This window comes from Fukomys damarensis, unplaced genomic scaffold, assembly GCF_012274545.1.
Source record: "Fukomys damarensis isolate Sample0158 unplaced genomic scaffold, DMR_v1.0_HiC HiC_scaffold_16, whole genome shotgun sequence".
Classification (NCBI taxonomy): Eukaryota; Metazoa; Chordata; class Mammalia; order Rodentia; family Bathyergidae; genus Fukomys; species Fukomys damarensis.
The window spans coordinates 73,066,143-73,078,533 of NW_022900928.1; the positions used below are offsets into that span (position 1 = coordinate 73,066,143).

Consider the following 12,391-nt stretch of genomic DNA (forward strand, 5'->3'; position numbering starts at 1 on the left):
TACAGAGTTCTTGGAAACTTTCCAAAAGAAATGGCCACTGGGCTGAGGAAGCTGGGGTAGGCAGGAAAATAGCAGAAGGTGTAATGGTTTTAATAAAGCCTCTTTGCCACCTTGTGATTGATTGATATATTTTGGCATTTGTTTCCCTGCTCTGTTGTAATCGATAGCAGTTATAGACCAAGGAGCAGGAAAGGCTGGGGATGTGGGATGGGGGCGATATCGATTGTTCTTTACAGGAAACAGCTTTGCCTGGGACTGCGGTGCGGCGGCCACTAGAGGCAGAACCTTGCATCCCTAGGAAAGGTTATCTCTCCTTACCCAGCCCCACTCCACCAGGTAAGATGGCAACAGAAATTTGGAGCTGAGTAAGGACAGAACAGCATCCACCTGAAAAACTAGGCTTTGTGATGCTTGAGAGAGACAAAGTCACATTTACTTTTCTCATTGCAGTCACGATCAGAGAGCAGAAACTGAAGTCTCCTGGGCTGCTGTGAACATAGGCTGAGAAGGGTCTTTGGGGATAAACTGGTGATGATATTCTTATGAGTTCCAGGATTCACTTTTATCTATGAGAGTGAATCCAGCTCCCTTGGCCCATGCAGTACAATGTAGAGGTAATGTTAACATAAATTCTGGACCCACATTGCCTGGTTCAAAGCCTAGCCTTGCTATTCGTGTGTGACTTTGATCAGTTAGTTCATCTTCTGTAACTTGTTTTCCCCTATCAGTAAAATGGAGACAGCAGCACCTATTTCCTAGGCTTGCTGTGATAGGGATGGGAGTAACCTATGTAAAGAATATGGAATATCCATGGCATTTAAGAAATGCTCAGTCTGTGTTGCTTTTATCATCTATTGCTGGTGGATACCTGGACTAGCATCCATGACTTACAGATGGAAGGGACAAATTTCCCTAATCAGATAGGGCTATCTGGCATTTGCCTTCTGGTGGTAAGAAGGTAAAGCTCAGGACACAGTGTCTGCTAAATAATTCTCTTAGTGCATTGGCCTACTAGCTACAGGATTTCTCAACCTTTTTTTAGATTAATTTTTCCTCTGAAAGCTTTCAAAAAAAAGAGACCAGGTCCAGATTCAAGGGGATAGGGAAAAATTGTATTAAGCATGGTAGAGCCAGTGCCCAAGAAAGATAGATATGTGTGCATTAAATGAACACCAAACTCCCACTAAGTGCAAGAGAGGCTCAGCTGATGTGATGATTTCCTTTGTGAATCTGACTGGACCTTGTGCTGATCCACTGAGATGTGCCGTCACCCCTCTGCAATGTCGTGACAAATAATTTTTGTGTAACTGGGGATTCCCTGTCTCTAGAATAACGGGCTCAAAAGAAATAGTTTGTTTAAAAATGCATTTGTCACTTAACATTTTTGTTGAAAACTTACTCATTTTTGAAGTATAGTTTTATTGTCTTTTATAGACCTGGGTCATTTTTAGTTTCAGAAATTCATTTAGCATATGACGGGACTTTGGAGCTTATTTTCCCCCAAATCATCAGCCTGGATGCCATGACTAACACAAGTTATCAGATTGGCAGTTTCAAAGGACTATAAGAAAAGGAGTCTCATGACAGACTCCTGAGGGGTCAGAGCTAGAAGTGATCGTAGGAATCTTCTTGTTTGTCCCCTCCATTTTAAAAAGTAGTTATTATTTTAATTTAATTGTAATATACATTTATGGAATACAGTGTGATAATTCAATGTGTGTATACAATGTGTAATGATCAAATCAGGGTAACAAATGTTTCAGTTTCCTTAAACATTAAAAAATCTTTTGATTACCATGTAACAATTATACATATTTATGAAGTACAGTGTGATATTTCAATATATGTATACAATATGTGCTGATTAAATCAGAATAATAACATTGTCTACCTCCTTACCATCACTTCATGTTTGGAGGCTTCAAGCTCTTTTCTTCAGTTATTGATAAGATATATAATAGGTTACTGGGAACTATAGTCTTAGTTACTTTCTTGTTGCTAGGACACAACACCTGATACCCACAAGTTAAAAGAGGAAAGTTTTATTTTGGCTCAGAGTTTGTAGAGGTTTCAGTCCATAGCTGGCTGACTCTAAGGGTCAGGGTACCGTGGCAAAGAGGCATCACAGAGGAGAAACAGTTCATGGCATGACAGGCAGGGGGCAGAGAGACAGGTCAAGGGAGCAGGGAGGGAGACAGACTCTTCTAGGCCACACCCCCGTGACTTCCTCCTCCCACCAGGCTTCCCCTCCCCGCATCACATTGAGCTATAAACTCATCAGTGGACCAATCTACCAATGAGTAACATGGTCCCATGACCTAATCACTTCCCAAAAGTTCAACCTATGAGTGCATAAGACTTTGGGGGGACATCTAGATACAAACCATAATATATAATCACCCCACTATGCTGTAGGACACTATCACTTCTTCTAAATAGCTGTGTTTTAGCTGTTGGAGGGCGGGGAGCACAGGCTGGAGGCAGGGATTCAAAGCATGAGTGTCCACATGAAGACCACCAGTGGCTAAGCAGGAGTTCTGAGCCCACCCTAGGGGGGGCCTCCTGAATCACGGCTTCAGCCGCACCAAGGCTGCTGTGGTTGCGAAGAAGATGGAGACCCGAGGCTGGAAGCTGGTGTCTGAGTCCCCTGATGTCCTGCCCCAGTGAATGGCCACCGCAGCTTCTCACAGCCTGCTGCCCCCCATGGCCGCTCAGCCCCAGCCCTCAGCCCACCCTTGAGGGAATCTCCTGCCAGGGATTCCCTTCTTATTCCTTCTTGCCGTCCACCAAAAACCAATTCAATTGTCTTTTTGAGAATAAAGCCTGGGCTAGTCTTGCCAAAAATACATACATACATAACTGTGTTTTGTACCCAGTTGAGAGATGGCATGGTGTCAGCAATAGACTTGGAATCTCGATGCTGTTCCACATTCCATGAGTATGATGCTTGTGCCCTTCTGGCTCTATACCAAGTCCTTTTCTCTCTCCAATCTCCTCTTCTAAGGTTTGTGTTTCTGGCTGTTATTGTTTGACAGTTCAATTGATAAAATGGAGATGCACCATGTTCTTATTGGTGCCACATTATGTTAGGTCCAGGATATGAGAATAAGATGTGAACCCACTCCTACACTATAGGAGACTGTAGTGTAGCATTGGTAAACCCAGTCATTGCTGTGTCTCCCTATTACAGGATTGTACTTATCTGAACCATCACATTGCTTGGCTGTGAAATTTGAGCATAGGTAATACTGTTATCTCTGAGCAGAGGCTTTTGGGCAGACTTTTTGTGGTTCCTCTTGCATTTTCTCTTTTCTATAATCCATGAGAGTAGCATGTCCAGAGGAGTGTCGGGTGTCTAGCCAAGCCCTACAGCAAAGCAAAGACAGAATAGTGACAGAGCCACGGGTGACCTGCAACAAGATGAGCACTGAGCCTCTGTGTGGTGAATCCCTGAGACTTTGCGATTGCTTCTCTGCAACACAAGTTGCATGAGCTGATGGCTACAGAGAGGACCACAAAGTAAACACAGAGAGAGTTTATTTGCAATGGAAACACAGGGTGATAAGTGCTTTGCTTTATGTAGACACAGACAATCTTTATGTAGACACAGAGGAAACTATAACTCTCTGGGGTGGAGGCATCAGGGGAAGCTTTCTAGAAGAGACAATGGCTTAGAACAGTGGAGGTGAACCTATGGCATGAGTGTTATTCTTTTAAGACAAAAGATGTATGAGTTTTTTTTTCCCTAAATTAAAACCTTAGTTTAACTGCAGTGTTGGCACTTTGTGATAAATAAGTGGGTTTGAGGTTGCAGTTTGGGCACTTGGCCATCATTGGCTTAGAAGCATCTAAAGGTTGGAGAGAAACTTGCCATGTGAAAGGATAGGGACACTTGTTTTCTGAGCTATCCTAATCAGAAGTTCAGCAGGCGTAGCCACAAAATATCACAGTATGTTGATCTCTACACAGTGGGGACAGGACCAGGCTTCTAATCAGGTTACCAATCACTCTGCAAACACTTGAAGTGCATCATTTATTTTGAGTAGAGCTTAGGGCCCAAATCATCATCTGACCGGTACTTTGGAGAACTAAGCTAGACTGTGAGTGAGCCATATCGACTAAAAACCGTTTACTTTGTATGGAAATCAAAGAATAGGTATACATAGTCTGGAAATCAGCATTGTCTTGCAATATTTATTTACTACTGACTCGAGTAATATCTTGTGACCACGTATCTTTTTTTTTTTTTTTGTATAATCCTCTGTTTCTCCTGGTGTTAATAATTGCCTCCTTTTTAATTGACCTGGCTTCCATATGTGTGTGTATAGATAGATAGGAGATAGAAGATACATATTGAAGATATACTCCTAAGTGAAATAAATAAGTCACACATGTGTAAATACAGAATAGTTTCTCTGGTGTGAATAATCTGCAATAATACATAAGATCCTAATAAGATTACTGACATTTAGAAATGGGAAGAAAGGAGCTAAAGGTGTAGGGAAGGTAGGATGGGTAGGGGAAGGGTAATAAGGGAAAAGAAAAAAATGTGAGATAATGAAAAGTTGAAAATAAAGTGTTTGTAGATGGGGAGGGGAGGAGGGGGTGAAGGGAGCACAGGGGTAAGGGGAAAAATGAGAATCAAGACTTGTCATGTAGAGGTACAAGATCCCAATAATGAATGTAACTGTACTGTATCCCTAAAATGTACCAATAAACTCAAGTAAAGCTGAAAAAAAAGAAGATAGAAGATAGATAGATAGATAGATAGATAGATAGATAGATAGATGATAGATTGATTTTTCAAATAGCTCAACAACTATGTGACATATTTGCTAATACTAATATCACAGTTATTTTCTCATTGTTGGGACAAAATACCTGACACTCACTAGTTGAAGGAGAGGTTTATTTTGCCTCACAGTTTGTAGAGGTTTCAGTCCATAGTTAGCTGGTTCAGGGCAGAGGAGAAAGAGTGCATGGCTTTAACAGGCAGGAAGCAGCAGCCACCAAGGCAGGAGGGATACATACTGTTCCAACCATGCCCACGGTGACCCGCCTCCCAACATCACACCCAGTTATAAACCCATCAGTGGAGTAATCTAGCATCACACACCCATGAGCCAGTCACTTCCCAGAAGCCCTGCCTATGAGTGCATGGGACTTTGGGGAGTACCTCAGATATATAAGCCATAACATTTAGTTACTTTTCTCACTGCTGAGACAAGTAGTTGCCATACATTCAAGTTTATCTGTTCCATTGCCCCCTTATAGGTACTCTACCAAATATCTTCTGTTTTCTGCTTCAATATGGTTTGGCTGCTTTACAAAAATGCTGTGTAACTGTCATCCAAAGCCTTGTTTCCTATTATTTTGAATATTTCCTTTACTGCCTTCCTCTGTTGGATCCCTTATTTCCTGAATTCCATGTATTCTATACTGGACTACCATCTAATTTACTGAATTTCATTTTCCTAAGAAAGGGTGCCTAGGAGGTAATTTTCTTGAGTTGTTGTAAGTTTTAAAATATCTTTATACCTCCCTGAAATGTGACTGCTAATCTATTTGAGTATAGACTTATTAGATTAAAAACATTTTCCATTAGAATTGAGAAGGCATTTCTCTGCATCTTTTAACAGATGGCTCTGCTTTTTGAAACTTAAAATGTTGCTTTTATTATTGTTTCTTTTACCTGTGTGCTTCTCTTTAGAGGGTTTTTAGAAACTTTTTTATCTCTGTGTTCCAAAATGTCATAATAATGATGGTGGTAGATGTTGGTAGGTACCTTATTCATTCTTTGTTCTGTGTGAGTTGAGAGATTGTTTCCTCTCTCTCGCTCTGTCTCTTTTCTGGTACTGGTGATCGAACTCAGGACCTTGCACTTACGAGGCATGTGTGGCACCACTGAGCTAAATCCCTAGCACTATTTATCTCTTATTATCCATTTATTTACTTCTTATTTCACCTTTAGAAGATTTCCCCGACTTTATCTTTTAAACCTTACTTTGAATTTTTGGAAAAAAAATGTATATTAACTTCAGACTTATTTATTTTTCAATGCTGGGGATTTAATTTTGGTCTTGTGAATGCTAAGCACATGCTCTACAACTGAGCTACACCTCCAGCTCCTAAAGGCTTTTTAAAAAATGATTATTATTTCAGTAGGGAGGATTGAGCCCAGGACCTCACCTGTGCTAGACAAATACTCTACCACTGAGCTACAACCATAGTCCTTTTAATTTTTTATTTTGATACAGGGTCTCAAAAAGTTGCCCAGAGGCTGGGGATTTAGTTCAGTGGGTCCACCACCTGCCTCACAAGTGCAAGGTCTGGAGTTTGATCCCCAGTACCAAAAAAAGTTGTCCAGGCTAGCCTTGAACCTGTGATCTTCTTGCCTTAGCCTCCCAAGTCCAGAATTACAGGTATTTGTCACTGAATTTAGCTCCTAGAGTTTTTTAAGATTAAAATTTTCCCATTCATTATAATTTTTCTTGTTTATGAATATAATCTTTATTCTTATGTTTTTGAAGTGTTAGTACTCTTTTCAAGCTTATCTTTTGCTCCTTGCAAAGTCTCTGTTGCTCCAAATCTCCTTTTTCTATGTTTGAAGCTTTAAATAAACCTGGTGATCATTAGCTCTCTGTTCATATTTAAGAAAGCGGCACTAAGAGTCCATTCTGTATGCTTGATATGGAATTGGGCAGAGTGTGTTGACTGGTGGCCTTCATAGAGGGTGACCAGGTGGTGGACCAGCCTTGTTCTTGTGTTGTCCCTGGGCTGTTCAGTTTGTGCACACTATTGGCTCAGCTTGGTGGTATGTAGAGCTGCTGTCATGGCCAGAGAAAGGCTTGAAGTCCACTGTTCAGTATGCAGAGCTTTCCTGAATTCTCTTCTCCCCACATACTTGATTTCCTTGGGTACAATATTGCCCCTTTTCAATTTCTCTAGGGAAAAACTCTTGTGTCCCGCAGAGCAGAGAAGACCAGCTGCCTGGCTATATGAGGCACGTGAAGACTTCTATAAACAGCTTTTCTATCTGTGTCCCCCAAATCCAGGGCCACAGTACTCAGTGTGGTAGGAGGTCAGACCCTCGGGGTTCTGCATAGGGATGGGCGCCCACTACAAGCCCTAGCTTGTGACTTTTTTCTGCTGAGCCGGTCACCACTCAGAGCTGTGGAACTCTCTAGTCCACTGTTCTTCTTTTGTTTTATCATTTCTTATTCTTGATGTCCTTGATGAATAGCCTTGCAGTTTCTAAAATTGGGTTGGAGGTTCACAGACTTCCTTGGGGAGACAGCCACAAAGCCCAGGAAGAAAGCAGGTGAGTGTTATCACCTTAGGTCTCACTGTATCCAGGTGCTCTTCAGTTTCCTGTTGTTACATGGCCTCCACAATGAGCTATGTCTCCATTCCTTTTTTAAAATTTCAAGACAGCTTCTTGCTGAGTTGCCCAGGATGGGCTCTTTTTTGAGATTGATCCTCTTGTTCAATTTCCCAGAGTGCTGGGTTTGTAGGAACGTGTCACAATGTCCTATGTGCTGTCCACAGGCTCCTGCCCCATAAGGGCTCATGTTGTCCCTGTAACATAAGAGGAAGATTAAGACCAGGCTCATGGTATGCTGCTTGCTGCCTGCTGTCTGAGCATATGTCCTGGTTTTGGCTACTGGGTTAGACAGGAGGGCGCAGAAAGGTCAGGGTAGAACTGGCCTACACCTACCACACAAAAATTTGGTCTCCTCAGTGCCTAGTGAGCCTTTATCTTTCCTGACTCCAAACAGGAAGGGCTTTCTTATCAACCCCATGGTAGGCAGAGATAAAGAAAGCGCTTTCTTTTCCTGGTCCAGTTCTGTTCATTCATTCCATGATTAGACACTGCTCTAGAGAGCAAAGCAGACTGGATCCTACCTGCACAGAATTTACTGTCTCATCCCAGGAAAGATGTCAGTAGCAGCAAAACCAAGCCAGTCCACTCCATCATGCAGAAGCCTACATATCACTGCCATCCTCAAGATTCTTAGCCAGTTCCCGAACTCCTGTTTCTTAGGACTGGAATGAGTGGAGTTTGGAGGTTGTGGGTGACATGGGGCATTTAAGCAGGTGGCCAGTGCACATGGTGCTGTTTCATGTCATTGTGGCATTTGGCGCATGCCATTTCCACCTGCACGGACTTTCCATGCCTTGTCATTTGGGCAAACTCCATTTGGTCTTTGGAACTGTTCCTAATCCTTTCCTGCACAGTCTTTCCTGGTCCTTTGCCCTCAGTATTACTCCTAGACTTCCCTATGGTCCTTTCTCCCCACTTTGTACCATCAGCAGCTTCTGTGTTAGTGATGCATCAGGTGCTAAAGACACAATAGGAGCGAGACTCTGAATAGTGGGTGAAGCCCTCACTCTAGCTTTGGCCTTGGGTAAGGGGTTTAAGTTTTCCGACCTCAGTCTTCTCCTCTATCAAATAAGGATGACCAAATCTACCACAAACCATCCTGGTAGTGATGGAATAACTGTCACTTGCCCCATGGCCAGGTACAATTGGCACTCAAACATTAGCTCCTTTTCCTTTCTCCCTTTAAGGGGCTCCAGGTGTAGTGAAGGGAGAAAAACAAGCAAACCAATCAATATAGGGCTTTGTTGCAGTTGCTAATGGTGATTCTGGAGCAGGTGAGAAGAGACAAAGAATCATGTGGCACTGATTTTTTTTTTTTAATTGGTACTGGAGATTGAACTCGGGCCCTTGGGCTTGAGAGACAGGCACCAGAACCACTGAGCTAAATCCCCTGCCCAGCCACTGATTTTTGACTCCACTTCTTTGCTTCTTCCAGACTGTGTGTGACTGCTTCAAAGCAGAAGCACATAATTTTGCCCTATTCAGTTCTGGGCCTCTAGCTCCTATCACAGTGCCTGGCACATAGTAGCTGCTCAACAAATGCTTATATAAAGGAAGTGGGAGTGACTTTTGCCTTTCCTGATGACAGCTTGATGACTAGAATCTGCTGCCTCCCCTTTTTTTTTACTCTCCAGGCTGTTCCTATCTCAGAGAAGGAACAATTACAGTTTATCAGCCATGCAGGATGAGAATCTTCTCACCTCACCCGGAGCTCATGTTTCCAAACCCTCTCCCAGTCTGTGGGGGGGGGGGCACGCTCAGCCACTGTCCTCCTGTGAGATCAGCCTCTCTCTGTCTTCCTCTCTCTGAGTACCCAGATATGCAAGCTCTGTCTGGCTTATCCATCCTATCCAAATGAATCTGCCTCCCAAACATTTTCTCTCTCTCTGGCCCTAGCTTGAAATGAAACTATTTGGCCCACAGACAGTTTTATGGTCCCTTGCCGGGGGGGGCACGCTCAGCCACTGTCCTCCTGTGAGATCAGCCTCTCTCTGTCTTCCTCTCTCTGAGTACCCAGATATGCAAGCTCTGTCTGGCTTATCCATCCTATCCAAATGAATCTGCCTCCCAAACATTTTCTCTCTCTCTGGCCCTAGCTTGAAATGAAACTATTTGGCCCACAGACAGTTTTATGGTCCCTTGCCTTCCATCCCTCTTGTTGAGTCACTGCACAGCTGAGAGCCCAGCCCAGGCTCTGATTTATATAGCTCTCCCAGGTCCCTGTTGGATTTCAAGTCTGGAGCAATAAGACAGGGCTACCCATCACCCTCTGCTCAGATCTCCCTGGACTCATCGGGAAGGAAGGTGGAGTGGGTGGCAGAGAAGATAGCCTCAGGGGTCCTACATTTGTCATATTGATCGAAGGTACAGGGATGGGATGGAAGGGGAAGCTTTTTATCTTATGCTAAGCCAAGCCTGTGAGATGGGGGCAGGGTAAGCCTGGGAAAGGTCTGAGAGCACACCTCCTCGGCGCGGCAGGAAGGAACCAGAGCCCTGAAGGCTGGTTTTAGGCTAGATAGCACTCCTCCCTCCGCCTCAGCTGAGCGTGTAGCAGCACTGGCCAGCCACGTTGGTCATTACCAGCTTATCCAGCTGACTGTGCATTGTGACACCCAGCATCCAGCATGGTAGCTGGTGCACAGTAGGCATGCAACAGAGAAAGATGTTTGCTCATTGACTAGGCTTTTTCTCCTTTCTCCTTTACCTGACCTCAGGGTCAAGACCAATCAGAGAAGTTCTTGTATACTTAGTCACCCTGCAACTGTGACCCTGTGTGTGAATCTGTGTGCTCTGCGTCCACGTGTGATGAAGATGTGCCACGTGTGAGCTGGCAGCTGTGCACGGGTCCATGGGAGTTCACATAATAAGTAAGAGCTTCCATGGAGGTAGGGGTTCTGGGATTCCATAGTCAGGGACCCGAGGGAAGCCATGAGTTTGCTTTCTGAGAACATTTAATTACTTAAGCCTGGGGCCTGAGGAGGTGCCACCCAGCCAAAAAGAAGGGAAGGTGTAACTAAATGCTTTCTGACCTTGCTCCTCCAAAGCAGAAAGGGAGCTACTAGGTAGTCATTGTCTGTAACTAATTTTTTTTTTTGGTACCGATGATCAAACTTGGGTCCCTGTGCTTGCAAGGCAGAACCACTGAGCTAAATCCCTGCCCTTTTTTTTAATCTCCTTTTTTTTGTCTTTTATTTATTTATTTATTTATTTTGTCTGTAGCTAATTTGAAACTGCCATTTTTCTCCAGGGATCCTCACCCTTTGAACTCAGGGAGGCTGACCTAGCAAACAAGCTGGGATGGAGATGGGCCCCCGTACCACCACGGGGCAACCACAGGACACTGGGTGACACAGTGCAGAGTCCCTGCCTGGGGAGAGACTGTTTGGGTTGTCAGGAAATTAGAGGCTTTGTTCAAAGATAGGAAAAGAAAACCAAAACCCAAATGTAGGAGTTGAAGGAAAGAGCATCCCAAGACTGCGGTGGGGTTGTGGCTTTGTTGTGTCTTTTTGTTTCAGTGCTGCCGAAGAAGCAATAACACGTAATGACCTGAGCATCACTGCCTTTCTGCTGACAGCTGCCTCCAGCGCCCGGGGAAGTTGGCTGACCTGAGGAGAAGCAAAGGGTGGCTAATGAGTCATTAAGAGTCTTTATCAAATTAGGATTATAATCCATCTCAACATGCAGAGGAAAATGTTTCAAATTATCCACTTTCTTAATTGCAACTTGAAGATTTGGCAGGAAATTATCACGAGAGATAATGCCTGGAAATTGGCGGATTGTGCTGGTGTGGTCTAAGCTCCCATGACTGTAATAGCTGGAGAAATCGCCCACACTCCTGTACACATGTTTGCACTGACACTTGCACATACGAACCCCTGCTGGCCCACGATACTACCCAGGCAGGCAGGCAGACATAGAGTTATGTCTGTGCACCATAGGTCAAGCTGTGCATTTCTTAGTCCATTCAGATAGCTTGAGACTCTTGCCAAACACTGAGAGGCTGGGAAGGAGAAGGTAAGATGTAAAGAAGCACTTAGTCCTTGCCTTTATGAAGTCAAAAGCTGCTTAGGGAGCTAGTGCACACATATTTGAAATTTTAGAACACACACAAAGCAATGCACTAATGAATCTGCTACAGCACAATGGTGAGTACATATGCTGTGTGGGATATAGGACAGAATTAAGTAATTTCTACACAGGCTGGGTTTTGGTTTGGATGTGGACCTTGCCACAGCACATGGTGATAGCGGCTAATGGGGTGAACCAAAGAAAGGTACACTGAGTCTTTGCAGAGGACTGTGCAGCCAGGCATGACAATTTGTTTGCATAGACAGGGCTGGAAGGCAAGGTCTGAGAGTCCAAGCTGACTTTTAACCTGTTAAGTCAGGAAAGACTTAGATTTTACCCCTTTCTTGCCCCTCCGCCTGAGCAGCAGTTTTCTCTGCAGTAGTGTGAGTGAAATCTGAAGACAGAACCTTTTCATGCTTCTCTTGGCTTCAGGAAACCTGTAAGACCTCTGTGAATTCAAGGTATGTGGTGTATTGGCCTATGCAGCCCCAAGGTCTTTCGTACCTGGCCATTTCCATGCTGAACAGGAACCAATGAGCTGGTAAGTTTCTCAGAAGGTATGGAGGCAGTACAATGAACGCAAATGAATGAACATGCAGGGGCCCAGGGACAAAGAGGTGATACAGAACAGTGGTTTGGAGTGTGGGTTCTGGAGGCCACCTCCCTGAATTCGTACCTGCTGCAAGTGGCTCCACCCACCTAAGTTTCACAGGGATGCTTTGGAGATGTGACCAGCAGTACTGGTTAGGCTTTTAGCATAGAGCCTGACACTTAGAAATGATCAACATATATTAGCTATTGTTTTTGTGGCTGCTTTGTTTTGTTCTTCTTTGCAAAGCAAACTATGCTCCACACACTTGGGTAAGCTGTGGGTACTATGCTTTTTCATATAGTCATCCTTGGTCACCCTTCCCTTTACAATGTGATAAGGCAGAGCCA

At 43.9% G+C, this 12,391-nt stretch overlaps 1 long non-coding RNA gene across 1 annotated transcript; it reads left to right on the plus strand.

The window, feature by feature from the left end:
• Positions 1-2,944: 2,944 nt before the first annotated feature.
• On the plus strand, positions 2,945-11,578 carry LOC104865251. Its single transcript, XR_781086.2, has 3 exons — positions 2,945-3,004; positions 10,099-10,251; positions 10,900-11,578. It is a non-coding gene; the product is annotated as an uncharacterized LOC104865251 (long non-coding RNA).
• The last annotated feature ends 813 nt before the right edge of the window (positions 11,579-12,391 follow it).